Source organism: Oncorhynchus mykiss, chromosome 12 (genome assembly GCF_057628025.1).
Source record: "Oncorhynchus mykiss isolate SJ-2025 chromosome 12, ASM5762802v1, whole genome shotgun sequence".
Lineage (NCBI taxonomy): Eukaryota > Metazoa > Chordata > Actinopteri > Salmoniformes > Salmonidae > Oncorhynchus > Oncorhynchus mykiss.
Window position 1 is genome coordinate 2,014,746 of NC_143033.1, and position 21,529 is coordinate 2,036,274.

General features: G+C 40.9%; 1 protein-coding gene across 2 annotated transcripts in view; it reads left to right on the top strand.

Moving 5' to 3' along the window:
• The first annotated feature begins 2,864 nt into the window (after window positions 1-2,864).
• Window positions 2,865-21,529, top strand: part of il11ra (interleukin 11 receptor subunit alpha) — a 108,317-nt gene continuing 89,652 nt past the window's right edge. For both annotated transcript variants that reach the window (XM_036936730.2, XM_036936732.2), the window contains exon 1: window positions 2,865-3,163. The gene's annotated coding sequence lies outside the window, so the exon portion shown is untranslated. The remainder of the gene's footprint in view (window positions 3,164-21,529) is intronic.

Sequence of the window (21,529 nt, forward strand, 5' to 3'; positions counted from 1 at the left end):
GCATCACTTATCTCCTTTTTGTCAGGATTTGGCCAGGATTGTTCCAGTTTTGGCCACTAGATTGTGCTTTTTGACCCTTTTGTTGTCCCTTGTCTCCAGTTATTATTTGCACCTGTGCCTCGTTTCCCTTGAATGTATTTAAACCCTTAGTTTTCCTCAGTTCTTTGCTCTGTGTTTGAATGTTTAGCACCCAGACCCAGCGATGCTGTGAACATTTGTTACTCCAGTTGGACTCTCTTGTGGTACTCTGTTTTTGGTCTCGTTTATTTATTTTTGATTATCTTTTGAGGCTTTTCCCTGCTGTATCCACCACCTTGTGGATTTACCTTTCGACTCGGAGGATTACCTTTTTCTCATCAGAATGACTTCTGATAGTTCCTTAGAGAACCAAGGTTGTTCTACTGTATCTGTATCTATAATCCTACTAGTTTTACAGTATGTGGTCTGTTCTACTGAATCTATAATCCTACTAGTTTTACAGTATGTGGTCTGTTCTACGGAATCTATGATCCTACTAGTTTTACAGTATGTGGTCTGTTCTACTGTATCTATAATCCTACTGGTTTTACAGTATGTGGTCTGTTCTACTGAATCTATAATCCTACTAGTTTTACAGTATGTGGTCTGTTTTTCTGAGGTATACAGTGCCTTTGGAAAGTATTCAGACCCCTTGACTTTTTCAGTAGTTTGTTACATTACAGCCTTATTCTAAAATGCATATATTTTTTTATGTTTTGTGCAATACCCCATAATGACAGCAACACCTTATTTACATAAGTATTCAGACACTTTGCTATGAGACTCAAAATTTAGCTCAGGTGCATCCTGTTTCCAATGATCATCTTTGAGATGTTTCTACAACTTGATTGGAGTCCATCGGTGTTAAATTCAATTGATTGGACATGATTTGAAAAGGCACACACCTGCCTTTCCAGTTGCATATAAGCGCAAAGAAGGTCTGGTAGAAGGAATTGTCCGAAGAGCTCCAAGACTGGATTGTGTCAAGGCACAGATCTGGGGGAAGGGTACAAAAACATTTCTGCAGCGTTGAAGGTCCTCAAGAACACAGTGGCCTCCAATATTCTTAATTGGAAGATGATTGGAACCATCAAGACTCTTCCTAGAGCTGACCGCCCGGCCAAGCTGAGCAATCGGGGGAGAAGGGCCTTGGTCAGGGAGGTGACCAAGAACTTGATGGTCACAGAGTTCTAGAGTTCTTCTGTGGAGATGGGAGAAACTTCCAGAAGGACAACCATCTCTGCATCATTCCACCAATCAGGCCTTTATGGTACAGTGGCTAGACGGAAGCCACTCCTCAGTAAAAGGCACATGACAGCCCACTTGGAGTTTGCCAAAAGGCACCTAAGGACTCTCAGACCATGAGAGACAAGATTCTCTGGTCTGATGAAAACAAGATTGAACTTCACATCTGGAGGAAACGTGGCACCATCCCTACGGTGAAGCATGGTGGTGGATCATGCTGAGGGAATTTTTCAGTGGCAGGGACTGGGAGACTAGTCAGGATCGAGGCAAAGATGAACGGAGCAAAGTACAGAGAGATCCTTGATGTAAACATGCTCCAGAGCACTCAGGACCTCAGACTGGGGCGAAGGTTCACCTTCCAACAGGACAACTATAAGGGCACAGGGCGAGACCCAGATGCAGACACTGGAGGCCGATGGTTCAAGTCTCTGATATTTATTATAATCCAAGGGGTAGGCAAGAGCATCGTCGTGGACAGGAAAAAGATCATAACAAGATCAGAGTCCAGGAGGTAGAGAGTGGCAGGCAAGCTCGAGGTCAGGGCAGGCAGTATGGTCAGGCAGGCGGGTTCAGAGACAAGGCGGGCAAGGGTCAAAACTGGGAGGACTAGCAAAAACAGAGAAAAGGAAAAAAGCAGGAGGAATAACACGCTGGTTGACTTGACAAAACAAGACAAACTGGCCACAGACAAACAGGGAACACAGGAATAAATACCCAGGGACTTCTGGGGAAAGCAGGTGACACCTGGAGGTGGGTGGAAACAATCACAAAGACAGGTGAAACAGATCAGGGCGTGACAGACAACAACCCTAACCACACAGTCAAGACAATGCAGGAGTGGCTTCGGGACAAGTCTCTGAATGTCCTTGAGTGGCCCAGCCAGAGCCCGGACTTGAACCCAATCGAACATCTCTGGAGAAACCTGAAAATAGCTGTGCAGCGACGCTCCCCATCCAACCTGACAGAGCTTGAGAGGATCTGCAGAGAAGAATGGGAGAAACTCCCCAAATACAGGTGTGCCAAGCTTGTAGCATCACACCCAAGAAAACTTGAGGCTGTAATCGCTGCCAAAGGTGCTTCAACAAAGTACTGAGTAAAGGGTCTGAATACTTATGTGATATTTCAGTTTTGTATTTTTTATAAATTAGCAAATATTTTAAAAAAATATATGTTTTTGCTTCGTCATTATAGGGTATTGTGTGTAGATTGATGAGGGGGGAAAAAACGATTGAATCCATTTTAGAAGAAGGCTGTAACCTATCAAAATGTGGGAAAAATCAATGGGTCTGAATACTTTCTGAAGGCACTATGGGTCCAGAATGTGTGCATTAGTACTATGTTAAAACGTTTTTCTATTAAATTCTGTTCGATAATGTACTGTTATTAGGCCTATATGTTTACAGCAGGTTTACTGTAGGATCTACCTATCGTTGACAAAGGATTTATAAAACATCTAACCAATGTTGACTGCAGGTTTACTGTAGGATCTACCTATAGTTGACAAAGGATTTATAAAACATCTAACCAATGTTGACTGCCCCGCTCCTCCAATGCCCACACACGGACACAGCACCGTGACCTGCCCCCCAATATCCCCTGCAGGAAACACGGTGTCGGCCTCCTCCTTACTGACTGCTCCGCTCCTCCAATGCCTACACACGGACACAGCACCGGGACCTGCCCCCCTAATCCCCCCTGCAGGAAACACCGTGTCGGCCTCCTCCTTACTGACGCCCCGCTCCTCCAATGGGATCCTGCCTGGAACACCGCTGGCACCGTTTCACAGCTCAATTTGTCCCGGAGTCGACTATCTGCAGTTCGGAAAGTAAAACTCGACATAGTCGAAGTCATGGACCGCGAACACCCGAAAATGCCTTTTTAACTTTTGAAGATATTGAAGGTAAGTTGTTTTCACTTTTAAAACTATGTTCGCGAAAGTTATAAATTTAGACACAGAATAGGAATTGGTATGACTCCGTTGAGTGTAACCATGGAAAAGGTTTCGTTCTGTAGCCTATCTAGGACTCAATACTAGTTTCAGTATTTTCTACTACAACTACTGCAGGAGATGTCTTATGTTAAATGTTTAGATATGTCTGTAGACTCATGTTTCAAACTCCAGCCGATCCACTATTATTGATGTTTCAGTAATGTTCAAATGGCTCCAATAAACAGCTAACAGTTAGTATTGATCCGTTTAAACTCAACTAAAGTTACAAAGAAAGATTGAAACATTATTGAAAAAAAGAGATTCCAAATACATTGTTGTTGTTTATCATAATTGAAAAACTTTATGATAACTTTCATCAAAGCCAAAGTGTTTATAGATTCAATTTAAATGATTTAAAAATGTATATGTTAGATACACATTTTACACTAACCAATACTATAAAGAAATGCCTATGTACTCTTATAAGTATTTATAAAATGTTGAAAAAAGTTGCCTGTTTTAAAAAAATGTGCTTCATCCGAAGAAGTGGTGCAACTTTTTACAGAATAGATCAGTATTTAGTCTGTTGATCTGTAGTCCGAATGCTGACCATGGTTCTCTGAGCTACATTACTGTTCAAAAGCTTGGGGTCATGAAAACATACATTACATGAGTTGCAAAATGAATAGGAAATATAGTCAAGACATTGACAAGGTTATAAATAATGATTTTTAATTTAAATAATAATTTCATCAAAGGAATCGTCCATTTTGCAGCAATTACAGCCTTTCAGACCTTTGGCATTCTAGTTGTTAATTTGTTGAGGTAATCTGAAGAGATTTTACCCCATGCTTCCTGAAGCACCTCCCACAAGTTGGATTGGCTTGATGGACACTTCTTACTTACCATACTGTCAAGCTGCTCCCACAACAGCTCAATAGGGTTGAGATCCGGTGACTGTGCTGGCCACTCCATTATAGACAGAATACCAGCTGACTGCTTCTTCCCTAAATAGTTCTTGCATAGTTTGGACCTGTGCTTTGGGTCATTGTCCTGTTGTAGGAGGCAGTTTGTGCTGTTCTGTGAAGGGAGTAGTACACATCGTTGTACGAGATCTTCAGTTTCTTGGAAATTTCTCACGTGGAATAGCCTTCATTTCTCAGAACAAGAATAGACTGATGAGTTTCAGAAGAAAGTTATTTTTTTTTGTCCATTTTGAGCCTGTAATCAAACCCACAAATGCTGATGCTGCAGATACTCAACTAGTCTAAAGAAGGACAGTTTTATTGCTTCTTTAATCAGAACAACAGTTTTCAGCTGTGCTAACATAATTGCAAAAGGGTTTTCTAATGATCAATCAGCCTTTTAAAGTTATAAACTTGGATTAGTGGCAGGTAGCCTAGTGGTTAGAGTGTTGGGCCAGTAACCGAAAGGTTGCTGGATTGAATCGCCAAGCTGACATCTGTCGTTCTGCCCCTGAACAAGGCAGTTAACCCACTGTTCCCTGGTAGGCCGTCATTGTAAATAAGAATTTGTTCTTAACTAACTTGCCTAGTTAAATAAAAAATACAATTATCTAACATGACCTGCCATTGGAACACAGGAGTGACGGTTGATGATAATGGGCCTCTTTACCTGCCATTGGAACACAGGAGTGACGGTTGATGATAATAGGCCTCTTTACGCCTATGTAGATTTACCATTAAAAATGTCTACACTGTATTTCTGATCAATTTGATGTTATATTAATTGACCAAAAATATATATTTTTTAAAACAAGGACATTTCTAAGTGACCCCAAACGTTTGAATGGTGGTGTGTGTCTGAGTCATGTGTCTCTGAGCTGTGTGTCTCTGAGCTGTGTGTCTCTGAGCTGTGTGTCTCTGAGCTGTGTGTTTCTGAGCTGTGTGTCTCTGAGCTGTGTGTCTCTGAGCTGGGTATCTCTGAGCTGTGTGTCTCTGAGCTGTTTGTCTCTGAGCTGTGTGTCTCTGAGCTGGGTGTGTGTGAGCTGGGTGTCTCTGAGCTGGGTGTCTCTGAGCTGGGTGTCTCTGAGCTGGGTGTCTCTGAGCTGGGTGTCTCTGAGCTGGGTGTCTCTGAGCTGGGTGTCTCTGAGCTGGGTGTCTCTGAGCTGTGTGTCTCTGAGCTGGGTGTCTCCGAGCTGGGTGTCTCCGAGCTGGGTGTCTCTGAGCTGGGTGTCTCTGAGCTGGGTTTCTCTGAGCTGTGTGTTTCTGTCCATGGTTCTTCAGTCTTTTTCATTTCCTTTGTTCAGTCATAACTTCATCCAAACTTTGTCTCTTGATATCATGTTGATACAACAACAAACACACACACACAGAAAGGGGAAGAGACAACCTCAGTGCCTGTGTGCGTAACCTTTGCGGTCCTACTTGGGATTGTACCATTGTACCCCCATGCTGGGTATCAAGTTGGAGTTGTGTCATGTTGGAGTTGTGTCATGTTGGAGTTCTGTCATGATAGAGTTGTATTACGTTGGAGTTCTGTCATGATAGAGTTGTATTACGTTGGAGTTCTGTCATGATAGAGTTGTATTACGTTGGAGTTCTGTCATGATAGAGTTGTATTACGTTGGAGTTCTGTCATGATAGAGTTGTATTACGTTGGAGTTCTGTCATGATAGAGTTGTGTCATGATAGAGTTGTATTACGTTGGAGTTATGTCATGATAGAGTTGAGTTATTGCCTGGTCTGAATACAGGCATTCAGAAAAACTAGACCAAAAGTCAACATCAAATCAACCATATATCAACTATGCTTAGATTGTGTTTGTCTGTCTATTTGAAATAGCTGAGATTTGGATCGTCTTCCTGTATCACATTGAAGTAGACAGGGTTCAGCATAGAACATGCTCTAGGCCGACTGTAGGTATTTGGTTCTTGTTTGCTAAGCTACTAAGTAGAGAAAGTAGAGAAACGTGTGGTGAGTGTTACTATGCATACCTTCGCCGTGTGGATCGTAATTGTAAATGCTGTCAAAATACACTAGCTGGTATGAAGTCTAATATCACTGTGGAAAAAAATAATATAGTGTTTGAACCCTCTGTGAGTAAAATAGAAAACAAAATTATATACTGTAAAGAGGAGGACGGCTCGGTCATATCTCCAGTCTGCAGAAGAGAAGGATGGCTCGGTCATATCTCCAGTCTGCAGAAGAGAAGGATGGCTCGGTCATTCCTCCAGTCTGCTGAAGAGAAGGATGGCTCGGTCATTCCTCCAGTCTGTGGAAGAGAAGGATGGCTCGGTCATTCCTCCAGTCTGCGGAAGAGAAGGATGGCTCGGTCATTCCTCCAGTCTACAGAAGAGGAGGATGGCTCTGTCATTCCTCCAGTCTGCGGAAGAGAAGGATGGCTCGGTCATTCCTCCAGTCTACAGAAGAGAAGGATGGCTCGGTCATTCCTCCAGTCTGCGAAAGAGAAGGATGGCTCGGTCATTCCTCCAGTCTGCGGAAGAGAAGGATGGCTCGGTCATTCCTCCAGTCTGCGAAAGAGAAGGATGGCTCGGTCATTCCTCCAGTCTGCAGAAAAGGAGGCCTCACTCTAAATAAAGGAGCTCGAATGGAATGCTGACACTAACACATGTTTGCATCCCAAATGGCACCCTATTCGCTATAGTGCCAAATGGCCCATTGTAACAAGTAGTGCACTATACAGGGGATAGGGTGTCATTTGGGACTGAACTTGGTAATAAGCTCCACTGTACATTCTCCATCACAACCATTTGAATTCAGAATGCCGACATGGAACCAGTGGCCTTCAGAACACTTAACACAGGACTGGAAACACTCAGAACATAGTTATCTGAGAAACACAGTTCCAACATTAAAGTGAGGAAGCTAGATGGAGACTTTGAATCATATCTGAACTGGACATGAAATGGCAGGCTGTTATAACTAACTGGTGGTTAGCATTGTTGGAGTCCATGGCTTTGTTTCCATACTGCTCTCGCCTCTCCTCTCCTCTCCCTTCTTCTCCTCTCCTCTCCTCTCCTCTCCTCTCCTCTCCTCTCCCTCCCTACTTTCTATCTTTATAGTTGAGTCTCATCTCCTGCCAAATCTTAACTCCACATGATCTGTACACACTAATTTATGTGCTCTTTGAAGCTCTGAGAGAGAGAGGCAAAGGGGAAGAGGCAGAGAGGGAGAGAGAGAGAGAGCGGGGCAAAGGGAGAGAGAGAGAGATGCAAAGGGAGAGAGAGAGAGGCAAGGAGAGAGAGGCAGAGAGAGAGGCAGAGGGGAAGAGGCAGAGAGGGAGAGAGAGAGAGAGGGGAAAGGGAGAGAGAGAGAGATGCAAAGGGAGAGAGAGAGAAGCAAGGAGAGAGAGAGGCAGAGGGGAAGAGGCAGAGAGGGAGAGAGAGAGAGAGAGAGAGATGCAAAGGGAGAGAGAGAGAGATGCAAAGGGAGAGAGAGAGAAGCAAGGAGAGAGAGAGGCAGAGGGGAAGAGGCAGAGAGGGAGAGAGAGAGAGAGAGAGAGAGAGATGCAAAGGGAGAGAGAGAGAGGGGAAAGGGAGAGAGAGAGAGGCAAGGAGAGAGAGAGGCAGAGAGAGAGGCAGAGAGAGGGGGGGGGGTGAGTGAGGCCTGCCTGTGCTCAGAGAGACAGAGACTGAGGTCTGGTTTCAATAAAGGACTCTTTTGGCACAGAGGAACTGCATCACTTTCTACTTCACTATTCCGGGGTGGGTCCTCTTCAGACAGACAACTCTCCCAACACATCACGAGGCGGACATGTCGGAACGTCACCATTCAAAACCAAGTTTTGAAGGCAAAACCTTTGCAGTGGTTTTAGTAACGATAGTTGTTGCAAACTAGCCACTTGTGAAATGCACTCATTAAAAATAACCTCTGATCTCCATCTTGCTAGCTACTATTTAGTATTTTATTCAAGCGTATAGAGTAGTGACGTAGGCAGGGATGGTGTTTCTCTGTGCCAAAAGAGTCCATAATTTTAACCAGACCCTAGTCAGTACTGTCGAGGGAGATGCAGAGAGAGAGAGAGATTCCGACTGACTCATTTCCAACATCAGTGCTGAGATAGGAGGATAAGTGGACCAGAGTCTGAAAGGTTTAATGACTGTGACTCACAGGTTGTGTCTCAAATTGTACCCTATTCCTTATAGGCTCTGGTCAACAGTAGTACACTATGTAACCTCTGGTTGATATTCACAGAACCAAGGGTAATGAGAGAGTAAATATTAGCATTTTATACGAGTGGGTATAATGCCTAGTAAATAAAGGTTAAAAAAAATGAAAGAATCCTGGATGCTGATTGGATAAAACCGCTTTCCAGCCAGTGTCTGTTCCAAAAGTTACCACCGGCTAAAGCAATGAGGTTTAAATGCTTGTTCCATCTCACTGCGCATCCACTGTCTCATCAGCCCAGCCAGACAATTTATAAACTTATAAAACTGTAAAAAGCTTTTAGACATTATCTCCCCTTTCTTTTAAACTAGCATTTGGTTTTCAACAGTGGACATTTGTATAAACCTTGCTGTCTGTCCCTCTGACATTTCCTACATTGTTTTAAGTTAATATTGAAATTCGATCTCCAATTGTCCCATTTGTAAATAAGAATTTGTTCTTAACTGACTTGCCTAGTTAAATAAAGGTTACATTTCAGAAGAATAAAGAGTAATGAACGTGTCGGGGTCGGGACGAGACATACAGGCAGCTTTTCTCAACCAGTTGAAATCATGAATCGGTATAATTTTTATGGATCTATATACAAATAAATTTCAATAGAAACCAGGTCAAAGGATACCAAGTGCAGCTAGTTTACAGTCTTTCAGCTCCCGTGTGAAGTGACTGTGTTGGCTGTGTTGTTGGCTGTGTTGTTGGCTGTGTTGTTGGCTGTGTTGTTGGCTGTGTTAGCTGTAGTGTTAGCTGTAGTGTTAGCTGTGTTGTTGGCTGTGTTGTTGGCTGTGTTAGCTTTAGTGTTAGCTGTGTTGTTGGCTGTGTTGTTAGCTGTAGTGTTAGCTGTGTTGTTGGCTGTGTTGTTGGCTGTAGTGTTAGCTGTGTTGTTGGCTGTGTTGTTTGCTGTAGTGTTAGCTGTGTTGTTGGCTGTGTTGTTAGCTGTGTTGTTAGCTGTGTTGTTGGCTGTGTTAGCTGTAGTGTTAGCTGTGTTGTTGGCTGTGTTGTTGGCTGTGTTAGCTTTAGTGTTAGCTGTGTTGTTGGCTGTGTTGTTAGCTGTAGTGTTAGCTGTAGTGTTGTTAGCTGTGTTGTTGGCTGTGTTGTTTGCTGTAGTGTTAGCTGTGTTGTTGGCTGTGTTAGCCGTGTTGTTGACTGTGTTGTTGACTGTGTTGTTGACTGTGTTGTTGACTGTGTTGTTGACTGTGTTGTTGACTGTGTTGATGACTGTGTTGTTAGCTGTGGTGTTGGCTGTGGTGTTGGCTGTGGTGTTGACTGTGTTGTTTTCTAGCTCCTCTGCTCCTGTGTCCTGAGGAGTGAGCACATTTTCAATGCCAGGAGAAATAGCGCCTCATTAGCTAGTTACAAAAATACTTGGGTCAAGACTGGGTTGCGTCCATAGATACAGAACAAAAACACTTAATGACTGGGTCGAGTCTCTGGCGACCAAACCGATTGAACGTACGACCAGCCGGCTTTGGTAACAACCCTCGATTTGTGTCGGGACTATATCTTGTGGAAGGATGAAATAGTATGAATAAATTAATAAAAATAACATTTTTAATGAAAATATGTCAATCATCATTTGAATATGTTGGTAACCCATTGTATAAAAGTGATAATACCCTGGAAGCCAATACACTACCGTATACTACAATACACTACTGTATACTACTAATCCCCTGGAAGCCAATATACTACCATATACTACAATACACTACTATATACTATTACAATACACTACCATATACTACAATACACTACTATATACTACTACAATACACTACCATATACTACAATACACTATCATATACTACAATACACTACTATATACTACTACACACTACTATATACTACAATACACTACCATATACTACAATACACTACTATATACTACTACAATACACTACCATATACTACAATGCACTACTATATACTACTACAATACACTACCATATACTACAATACACTATCATATACTACAATACACTACTATATACTACTACACACTACTATATACTACAATACACTACCATATACTACAATACACTACCATATACTACAATACACTACTATATACTACTACAATACACTACCATATACTACAATGCACTACTATATACTACTACAATACACTACCATATACTACAATACACTACCATATACTACAATACACTACTATATACTACTAATGCCCTGGAAGCCAATATCACTTTTAAATAGGAAATGACTGGACGAGTCTAGCAGCAAGTTCACTACTTCTCTGTGTGAGTCACAGTTAGAGGAGACAGGCCTGGGTCAAGGATCAAATGCATGTCTCTATACAGCCACATTACTACGGCCTACAACACACTACTATATACTACTACACACTACTACACACTACTATATACTACTATATACTACTACACACTACTACACACTACTATATACTACTACACACTACTACACACTACTATATACTACTATATACTACTACACACTACTACACACTACTATATACTACTACACACTACTATATACTACTACACACTACTATATACTACTACACACTACTATATACTACTACACACTACTATATACTACTACACACTACTGTATACTACAACACACTACTATATACTACTACACACTACTATATACTACTACACACTACTACACACTACTATATACTATATACACACTACTACACATTACTATATACTACTACACATTACTTTATACTACTACACACTACTACACACTACTATATACTACTACACACTACTGTATACTACTACACACTACTGTATACTACTACACACTACGTGTATACTACACACTACTATATACTACTACACACTACTATATACTACTACATACTACTGTATACTACTACACACTACTACACACTACTATATACTACTACACACTACTACACACTACTATATACTACTACACACTACTGTATACTACTACACACTACTGTATACTACTACACACTACTATATACTACTACACACTACTATATACTACTACACACTACTGGATACTACTATATACTACTACACACTACTACACACTACTATATACTACTACACATTAATATATACTACTACACACTACTGTATACTACTACACACTACTATATACAACTACACACTACTATATACTACTACACAATACTATATACTACTACACACTACTGTATACTACTACACATTACTATATACTCCTATATACTACTACACACTACTGTATACTACTATACACTACTACACACTACTATATACTACTACACACTACTGTATACTACTGCACACTACTATATACTACTACACACTACTATATACCACTACACACTACTATATACTACTACACACTACTAAACACTACTATATACTACTACACACTACTATATACTACTACACACTACTGTATACTACTACACACTACTATATACTACTACACACTACTACACACTACTACACACTACTATATACTACTACACACTACTATATACTACTACACACTACTACACACTACGATATACTACTACACACTACTATATACTATTACACACTACTATATACTACTACACATTACTACACACTACTATATACTACTACACACTACTATATACTACTACACACTACTATATACTACTACACACTACTATATACTACTACACACTACTGTATACTACAACACACTACTATATACTACTACACACTACTATATACTACTACACACTACTACACACTACTATATACTATATACACACTACTACACATTACTTTATACTACTACACACTACTACACACTACTATATACTACTACACATTAATATATACTACTACACACTACTACACACTACTATATACTACTACACACTACTGTATACTACTACACACTACTATATACAACTACACACTACTATATACTACTACACACTACTATATACTACTACACACTACTGTATACTACTACACATTACTATATACTCCTATATACTACTACACACTACTGTATACTACTATACACTACTACACACTACTATATACTACTACACACTACTGTATACTACTGCACACTACTATATACTACTACACACTACTATATACCACTACACACTACTATATACTACTACACACCACTAAACACTACTATATACTACTACACACTACTATATACTACTACACACTACTGTATACTACTACACACTACTATATACTACTACACACTACTACACACTACTACACACTACTATATACTACTACACACTACTATATACTACTACACACTACTATATACTACTACACACTACTATATACTACTACACACTACTACACACTACTATATTCCTCAACACGCTACTATATACTACTACACACTACTATATACTACTACACACTACTATATACTACTACACACTACTATACACTACTATATACTACTACACACTACTGTATACTACTACACAGTACTATATACTACTACACACTACTGTATACTACTACACACTACTATCTACTACTACACACTACTGTATACTACTACACACTACTACACACTACTATATACTACTACACACTACTACACACTACTATATACTACTACACACTACTATATACTACTACACACTACTATATACTACTACACACTACTACACACTACTATATACTACTACACATTACTACACACTACTATATACTACTACACACTACTATATACTACTACACACTACTATATACTACTACACACTACTACACACTACTATATACTACTACACACTACTGTATACTACTACACACGACTACACACTACTATATACTACTACACACTACTATATAGTACTACACACTACTATATACTACTACACACTACTACACACTACTACCCACTACTATATACTACTACACACTACTACACACTACTATATACTACTACACACTACTATATACTACTACACACGACTATATACTACTACACACTACTACACACTACTATATTCCTCAACACACTACTATATACTACTACACACTACTATATACTACTACACACTACTATACACTACTATATACTACTACACACTACTGTATACTACTACACACTACTATATACTACTACACACTACTGTATACTACTACACACTACTATCTACTACTACACACTACTATATACTACTACACACTACTACACACTACTATATACTACTACACACTACTATATACTACTACACACTACTATATACTACTACACACTACTACACACTACTATATACTACTACACATTACTACACACTACTATATACTACTACACACTACTACACACTACTATATACTACTACACACTACTATATACTACTACACACTACTACACACTACTATATACTACTACACATTACTACACACTACTATATACTACTACACACTACTGTATACTACTATATACTACTACACACTACTACACACTACTATATACTACTACACATTACTATATACTACTACACACGACTACACACTACTATATACTACTATATAGTACTACACACTACTATATACTACTACACACTACTGTATACTACTACACACTACTACACACTACTATATAGTACTACACACTACTATATACTACTACACACTACTATATACTACTACACATTACTATATGCTACTATGTACTACTACACACTACTACATACTACTACACACTTCAACACACCACTATATACTACTACACACTACTATATACTACTACACACTACTTTATACTACTACACACTACTACACACTACTATATACTACTACACACTTCAACACACTACTATATACTACTACACACTTCAACACACTACTATATACTACAATACACTACTATATACTACTACACACTACTATATACTACTACACACTACTACACACTACTACACACTACTATATACACTACTACACACTACTATATACTACCACACACTACTATATACTACTACACATTACTACACACTACTATATACTACTACACACTACTGTATACTACTATATACTACTACACACTACTATATACTACTACACACTACTGTATACTACTACACACTTCAACAAACTACTATATACTACAATACACTACTATATACTACTACACACTACTATATACTACTACACACTACTTTATACTACTACACACTACTACACACTACTATATACTACTACACACTTCAACACACTACTATATACTACTACACACTTCAACACACTACTATATACTACAATACACTACTGTATACTACTACACACTACTATATACTACTACACACTACTACACACTACTATATACTACTACACACTACTACACACTACTATATACTACTACACACTACTATATATTACTACACACTACTACACACTACTACACACTACTATATACTACAATACACTACTATATACTACTACACACTACTACACACTACTACACACTACTACACACTACTATATACACTACTACGCATTACTATTTACTACCACACACTACTATATACTACTACACACTACTACACACTACTATATACTACTACACACTACTATATACTACTACACACTACTATGTATTACTACACACTACTACACACTACTACACACTACTATATACTACAATCCACTACTATATACTACTACACACTACTACACACTACTACACACTACTACACACTACTATATACACTACTACGCACTACTATATACTACCACACACTACTATATACTACTACACACTACTACACACTAATATATACTACTACACACTACTATATACTACTACACACTACTATATACTACTACACACTACTACACACTACTATATACTACTACACATTACTACACACTACTATATACTACTATATACTACAATACACTACTATATATTACTACACACTACTATATACTACTACACACTACTATATACTACTACACTCTACTCTATACTACTACACACTACTACACACTACTATATACTACTACACATTACTACACACTACTATATACTACAATATACTGCTACACACTACTATATACTACAATATACTGCTACACACTACTATATACTACTACACACTGCTGCACACTACTATATACGACAATACACTACTATATACTACTACACTCTACTCTATACTACTACACACTACTACACACTACTATATACTACTACACATTACTACACACTACTATATACTACAATATACTGCTACACACTACTATTTACTACAATATACTGCTACACACTACTATATACTACTACACACGACTATATACTACAATACACTACTATATACTATTACACACTACTACACGCTACTTTTACTACTTTGGCCTACAACACACTACACACTACTACACACTACTATATACTACTATATACTACTACACACTGCTACACACTACTATGGCCTACAACACACTACTCTATACTACTACACACTGCTATATACTACCACACACTACTATATATTACTACACACTGCTATATACTACTACACACTGCTACACACTACGATATACTACTATATACTACTACACCCTGATTCACACTGCTACACACAACTATATACTACTACACACTGCTATATACTACCACACACTGCTACACACTACTATATACTACTACACACTACTACACACTACGTCACCCTGGTGGTCTTGGTGGGTTGATTATTAATGGACATTGGTACCACTGAACAGTGGCTGGTAAACAAGATCTCCCTTGTAAAGAGTTCTTTAACCAACAGGACTTCATGGATAAATAAAGGTTGAATACAAATAGATCCAAAAAAGTGATTTAGATTTTGACTTGATCACTAATGTAATGATAACAATCTTCATGTTTCTATCACGCTGAACAGGTAGCTTTTTATTTGTAGTGTTGTATAGTCCAGATGACTGTGGTGTGGAAGTGAAGGTTCTGTGTTACTGCTGCTATAACCAACATGGTTCAGGATGACATCACTATGGTACAAGTCTGGAATATCAGAATGAAAAGAGGTTTGCATTCCAAATGGCCCCCTATTTCCTATTTAGTGCACTGCCCTCGGTCAAATGTAGTGCACTATATATGGCAAAAGTGTTCCATTTGGGACATACACAAACATGAACAGATACGTATCAACCACAACCTCATTTCGTCTGTCTGCCAAACTTTGTTTGTTGTCTTCATGGAAAATGAACTGTAAGTTGTATCTATCTGAAAGAGAAATGGCTTGTATCATTTATCATAGCTGTAGCTCATGTCTGATTTGGCACTGTAAGTAGCTGATATAAATGCTTGGAAAAGTGACCAAGATTATTCTTTAGAAGGTCGTTTGAGCTCTGAGCTCATGGGGCCCTGTACCGTGGAGATGGGCAGGTAGTTGGACATGCATCATCTGCCCTGTACCGTGGAGATGGGCAGGTAGTTGGACATGCATCATCTGCCCTGTACCGTGGTGATGGGCAGGTAGTTGGACATGCATCATCTGCCCTGTACCGTGGTGATGGGCAGGTAGTTGGACATGCATCATCTGCCCTGTACCGTGGTGATGGGCAGGTAGTTGGACATGCATCATCTGCCCTGTACCGTGGTGATGGGCAGGTAGTTGGACATGCATCATCTGCCCTGTACCGTGGTCAACCAAGCACAAACTGTACACAGTACTGAAGCTGCTATATCATGATGAAGCCAGGATGTTTGCTTAAGGAGAGGCGTGCTGGTGTGCATTGTAGCTGTGTGTGTGTGTGTGTGTGTGTGTGTGTGTCTGTGTGTGTGTGTGTGTGTGTGTGTGATTGCTTGCGCATGCATGCGCATGCGTGTCACCCACGCTTTCATCTGATAAGACGTCCAGTCTCTGGTTTGGCCCTCCTCTTTCCAGTCTCTGGTTTGGCTCTCCTCTGTCCAGTCTCTGGTTTGGCTCTCCTCTTTCCAGTCTCTGGTTTGGCTCTCCTCTGTCCAGTCTCTGGTTTGGCTCTCCTCTTTCCAGTCTCTGGTTTGGCTCTTCTCTATCCAGTCTCTGGTTTGGCTCTTCTCTATCCAGTCTCTGGTTTGGCTCTCCTCTTTCCAGTCTCTGGTTTGGCTCTCCTCTGTCCAGTCTCTGGTTTGGCTCTCCTCTTTCCAGTCTCTGGTTTGTCTCTCCTCTATCCAGTCTCTGGTTTGGCTCTCCTCTGTCCAGTCTCTGGTTTGGCTCTCCTCTTTCCAGTCTCTGGTTTGGCTCTTCTCTATCCAGTCTCTGGTTTGGCTCTTCTCTATCCAGTCTCTGGTTTGGCTCTCCTCTTTCCAGTCTCTGGTTTGGCTCTCCTCTGTCCAGTCTCTGGTTTGGCCCTCCTCTGTCCAGTCTCTGGTTTGGCTCTCCTCTATCCAGTCTCTGGTTTGGCTCTCCTCTATCCAGTCTCTGGTTTGGCTCTCCTCTATCCAGTCTCTGGTTTGGCTCTCCTCTATCCAGTCTCTGGTTTGGCTCTCCTCTATCCTTCCCATCTCCAGTTTCAACATGCATTGTATCTGAATACTGTGTTTAGTTATTTACCCATGTCTTCAAGTGGATCTGTCTGTTTGACAGTCCAGGCTGTTATTGCTGTGAATGCCTTTCCTCTTGACCTCTCCTCCTTTGGCTGTGTGACTTCCTAGAGAACAGAAGCAGCTCTTGTCACTTCCTAGAAAACACAAGCAGCTGAATCATATCCTATTTGTTGGAGCGTAAATCATAATCCACAGACGCTAGAACGCGATAGTTCAGCGTCCCATTGCTACGTTGTTCTGAGACCACCATCAACGGGGGGATGCTCAGCCTGAACGTGCCCCTCCCCACAATTCCCAACTCTGTTCTCTATTCATTTGACTGTGTTGACAAGACAGTTGGAGAAATTGCTTGAGCTCCGTTAAGAATTGGAAAAGTATGAAAGCTACGGTCCAATATTGTAGAACACTGCTGTGTGTTCGCGTACAGGTGTTGGACTCTGATAAACACGGTACAGAACCAGTTCTATCACGTCCATATTAGTAGATGCAATATGCCTTTCCTTGCAGTGAGGGGAGCAAACTGGACTCTTCTGCTGTCATGTTCTCCATATCAGCTCATTATAAAATATGACCAGTCGATGTTAAATAAGACTGTACAGTAACTGACCATAATTGATGTCTAATAATCACTCAAACACCCTTCAGCTCACTCAGTTCCACCCCAAGGTGCTGTGCCTTTAAAAGTCTGCCAGTTGTTTTCATGGCCCAGAACATCTCTTTAATAAAGTTGTTTTCACGGCCCAGAACATCTCTTTAATAAAGTTGTTTTCACGGCCCAGAACATCTCTTTAATAAAGTTGTTTTCACGGCCCAGAACATCTCTTTAATAAAGTTGTTTTCACGGCCCAGAACATCTCTTTAATAAAGTTGTTTTCATGGCCAGAACATCTCTTTAATAAAGTTGTTTTCATGAACCAGAACATCTCTTTAATAAAGTTGTTTTCATGGCCCAGAACATCTCTTTAATAAAGTTGTTTTCATGGCCCAGAACATCTCTTTAATAAAGTTGTTTTCACGGCCCAGAACATCTCTTTAATAAAGTTGTTTTCACGGCCCAGAACATCTCTTTAACACTAAGTCTGTACATGGATTCCTCCTAATTAAAGTTGTAATTCATTTGAATAAAGGTGAGCGGCCAGGTCTTGTAAAGCTGACAACAGTTTAGGTTCCAAGGAGGTTAATACTCAATACTATGACCCAGGGCAGTGTTGGACTATGTACTTAATATTATGACCCAATAACTGACTACCTGCTAGAAACCTGCTGTACTCCACATAGGAACACTAGCAAGCTACCCTCAGCTCTGAAACACCATGCTTCACTAGATTAACACTAGCCAGCTACCCCCAGCTCTGAAACGCCATGCTTCACTAGATTAACACTAGCCAGCTACCCCCAGCTCTGAAACGCCATGCTTCACTAGATTAACACTAGCCAGCTACCCTCAGCTCTGACACACCATGCTTCACTAGATTAACACTAGCCAGCTACCCCCAGCTCTGACACACCATGCTTCACTAGATTAACACTAGCCAGCTACCCTCAACTCTGACACACCATGCTTCACTAGATTAACACTAGCCAGCTACCCCCAGCTCTGACACACCATGCTTCACTAGATTAACACTAGCCAGCTACCCTCAGCTCTGAAATACCATGCTTCACTAGATTAACACTAGCCAGCTACCCTCAGCTCTGACACACCATGCTTCACTAGATTAACACTAGCCAGCTACCTCCAGCTCTGACACACCATGCTTCACTAGATTAACACTAGCCAGCTACCCCCAGCTCTGACACACCATGCTTCACTAGATTAACACTAGCCAGCTACCCCCAGCTCTGACACACCATGCTTCACTAGATTAACACTAGCCAGCTACCCCCAGCTCTGACACACCATGCTTCACTAGATTAACACTAGCCAGCTACCCCCAGCTCTGACACACCATGCTTCACTAGATTAACACTAGCCAGCTACCCCCAGCTCTGAAACACCATGCTTCACTAGATTAACACTAGCCAGCTACCCCCAGCTCTGACACACCATGCTTCACTAGATTAACACTAGCCAGCTACCCCCAGCTCTGACACACCATGCTTCACTAGATTAACACTAGCCAGCTACCCTCAGCTCTGAAACACCATGCTTCACTAGATTAACACTAGCCAGCTACCCCCAGCTCTGAAACGCCATGCTTCACTAGATTAACACTAGCCAGCTACCCCCAGCTCTGAAATACCATGCTTCACTAGATTAACACTAGCCAGCTACCCCCAGCTTTGAAATACCATGCTTCACTAGATTAACACTAGCCAGCTACCCCCAGCTCTGACACACCATGCTTCACTAGATTAACACTAGCCAGCTACCCTCAGCTCTGACACACCATGCTTCACTAGATTAACACTAGCCAGCTACCCTCAGCTCTGAAACGCCATGCTTCACTAGATTAACACTAGCCAGCTACCCCCAGCTCTGAAACGCCATGCTTCACTAGATTAACACTAGCCAGCTACCCCCAGCTCTGACACACCATGCTTCACTAGATTAACACTAGCCAGCTACCCCCAGCTCTGAAATGCCATGCTTCACTAGATTAACACTAGCCAGCTACCCCCAGCTCTGAAATGCCATGCTTCACTAGATTAACACTAGCCAGCTACCCCCAGCTCTGACACACCATGCTTCACTAGATTAACACTAGCCAGCTACCCCCAGCTCTGACACACCATGCTTCACTAGATTAACACTAGCCAGCTACCCCCAGCTCTGAAATGCCATGCTTCACTAGATTAACACTAGCCAGCTACCCCCAGCTCTGAAATGCCATGCTTCACTAGATTAACACTAGCCAGCTACCCCCAGCTCTGACACACCATGCTTCACTAGATTAACACTAGCCAGCTACCCCCAGCTCTGAAATGCCATGCTTCACTAGATTAACACTAGCCAGCTACCCCCAGCTCTGAAACGCCATGCTTCACTAGATTAACACTAGCCAGCTACCCCCAGCTCTGACACACCATGCTTCACTAGATTAACACTAGCCAGCTACCCCCAGCTCTGAAATGCCATGCTTCACTAGATTAACACTAGCCAGCTACCCCCAGCTCTGAAATGCCATGCTTCACTAGATTAACACTAGCCAGCTACCCCCATCTCTGACACACCATGCTTCACTAGATTAACACTAGCCAGCTACCCTCAGCTCTGACACACCATGCTTCACTAGATTAACACTAGCCAGCTACCCCCAGCTCTGACACACCATGCTTCACTAGATAGAGCTACTCTGTCTGAAATACATATTACGTTTCTTGTTTTTCCTGAGGAGAGCACATGGGGGGAAAAACTTCTGTTGTTCTCTCTCTCTCCCCGTGTGTTTGAGTCTTATCCAACACAGAGATAAAAAAAACCTTGATTGGATCAAAGAGAACGCTCTGGGAGTTCCAGACAGCTGAATTCCTCCTAGATCACAGACGCAGGTGTCTGCAATGCAACAAGCAGGCCCTTTGGGAGCAGGGAGAGTCTGGGGAGAATACTGGTAATGAGGACTAGTAAGATCAAATCAAATTGTATTTGTCACAAGCACCGAATACAACAGTTGTAGACTTTTCAGTGAAATGCTTACTTACGAACCTATTCCAAACATCAACAAAAAAACACACAAATATTTGC